Below are 2,457 nucleotides of genomic sequence, written 5' to 3'. Positions count from 1 at the left end.
CCCACCGTGAGATGTCACCGAGGTTCACGCTTAGAGCGGGTACGTTTTTTGTTTTGTTTTTTTAATTAATTAATTCATTTCCAGTGACATCGGTTCACGAAGTCCGGTAAGTTTGAGCTGCGCACTTTGTCAGTAGGGCACGTACATATTTACATCGTGCGTCCACCATTTCCTCCCGTCACCACGTATTTGGCCCCTTTTACTCTGTGTACCCCTCCCTTCTGGTAAACACTAGTCTGTTGTCCGTGGCCACGAGTCTCTGTTTGTTTGTCCTGTTCGTTTGTTGCTTTTAGGTTTATATCCCACGTATAAGTGATAGCATGTGATTTTCCACTTTTCCTGTCTGGCTTATTGTGTTAGCACGGTTATCTCGAGGCCCGTCCGTGCTGTCGCGAATGGCAGCATCTCATCTCTTCTTATGGCTGAGTCATATGGCACCGTATGCTTGTACCACAGCTTCTTTAGCCAGTCATCTGTCCCGGGACACTTCCGTTGCTTCCACGTCCTGGCCGCCGTGAGTAACAGAGAGGGTACGTTATCACTGGAGTTTCCGTGATCCTTGACCTGGGCACGTCGTCTGCCCGCCGGGGCTGGGGCGTCCGTGGTCCCCCGGCTCTGGGTGCTCTCGTACCGTCCTGCCCTGCAGACCTGTCGGGCCTTTGACAGAAAGTCACGACACGCTGCCAAAGGCAGCTGCTCCGCCCGCACGGGGCAGCACCGAGCTTCCGAGCGCTGCCTGGGACACACGACGTGGGGCAGCTCTACCATCTTTCCGGCCTCTGAAGCTGTTCCCACCCCCCACCTGGCCATGACTCAAGGCCACAGCACTCTGCTTTTACCACGGTTGCTTTCTGGGTCAGCCAGGACAGAGCGACTATCCCGCCGGACAGGCCACTCCCACGTTTCAGTGCTTGGTGCAGTGGACATTCTTTCCGGCCCCTACTGATGCCACCGCTGGCCGCTGCTGGCCCTGCTCCGTGGCCCTCACTCCGGACTTAGGCTGAGGCGCAGTCGTGGGTCAGAATATCAGTCGTCACCTTGGGAGAAGGTGATATGAGGACCTGCAGCGAGCACTTCAAGTGTCTGCTCATTTGGCCACATCTAGCTTCAAGGGGACCCGCGGAAGGGCCACCTGCCACCTGTAGACCCTCCCGGTCCCAGCAAAGCAGAGCCAGCCCTGCTTCAGCGCTCCCCATGGCAACTCCGTTGGTGCTTTAGGTGGGTTATTAGCTCGATGGCCTTCAGTCTATCATTTCCACTCTAGCATGTGCATTTTAAGGCTATACATTTTCCTCTAAGTACTGATTTGGTTGCACTCGATCGATTTGACACGTAATGACTCATGATCACTTTGTAGACCCATTATCTCATCAGGGACTAGAAAATGGTGAGATTCTAACCTTATAATTTCTCCTTTACTTACAAGCTGGAATACTTCCTCTCTTGACTCGATGACTATAAGATAGAGTTCACACATCGACAACAAGATAAATGCGTGAGTCTTTGCCTTATTTACTTTTATTCTCTTTATTATGTTCAAGATAATGAATTGATTCCCAGGATCCTCCAAAGGCAACGGACGAGGCTTGCATTTTGCGTATTTTTTTGTTTAGTTTTATTGAGGTATGATTGGTAAAAACTGTATGTATTCAGGTTGTACAACATAATGTTTTGATATATATACGCACTGAGAAATGATTGTAACGATCAAGTCAATCAACATATCTGTCACTTCACAAAGTCACCCTCTTTGTGTGGGTAGCTTAAGATCTAGTCTGCTAGCAAACTTCGGGTATGTGACACAGTACTGTTCCCTGTCGTCGCCAGGCTGGACATCGGGCCCCAGAACTCAGCCTTCTCGTAACTGGAAGTTTGTGCTCCTTCACCAGCCCCGCCCCCACCTCCGGCCCCTGGCAACAACCGTTTTATTATGAGTTCAACATTTTTAGATTCCACGGATAAGTGAGATGGTGCAGTATTTGTCTTTCTGCGTCTGGCTTATTGTTATTCTGCGTCTGGTGCGATGCCCTCCAGGTCCATTCACGTTGTCGCAAGTAGCAGGATCTCCTTCCTTCTTTAAGGCTGACTAATAGTCCCCTGTATATAGATGCATTTTCTGAATTGGTCCGTACATCCGGTTCACAGACACTTAGGTGATTTCCGCACCTCGGCTGCTGTAAACAGTGCTGCAGGGCGTATAGGAGGCCGAGACCTTGTCCAGATAGTGCTTCGATTTCCTTTGGGTGATGCCCAGAAGTGGAGTTGCTGGGTCACATGGTAATTCTATTTCTACTTTTTTGAGGACCCTCCATACCGTTTTCCACGGCAGCTGCGTGAATTTGCAACCCCACCAACAGTGCGTGAGGGTCCCCTTCTCCACATCCTCGCCAGCACTCGCTGTCTCTTATTTTTTTGATGATGGCCGGTACGACAGGTGTGAGGTGTCTCACTGTGGTT

This window comes from Pteropus vampyrus, unplaced genomic scaffold (assembly GCF_000151845.1).
Source record: "Pteropus vampyrus isolate Shadow unplaced genomic scaffold, Pvam_2.0 Scaffold187, whole genome shotgun sequence".
NCBI classification, from domain to species: Eukaryota; Metazoa; Chordata; class Mammalia; order Chiroptera; family Pteropodidae; genus Pteropus; species Pteropus vampyrus.
The sequence above is the reverse complement of the archived record's forward strand: the minus strand, read 5'-3'. Positions refer to the sequence as shown.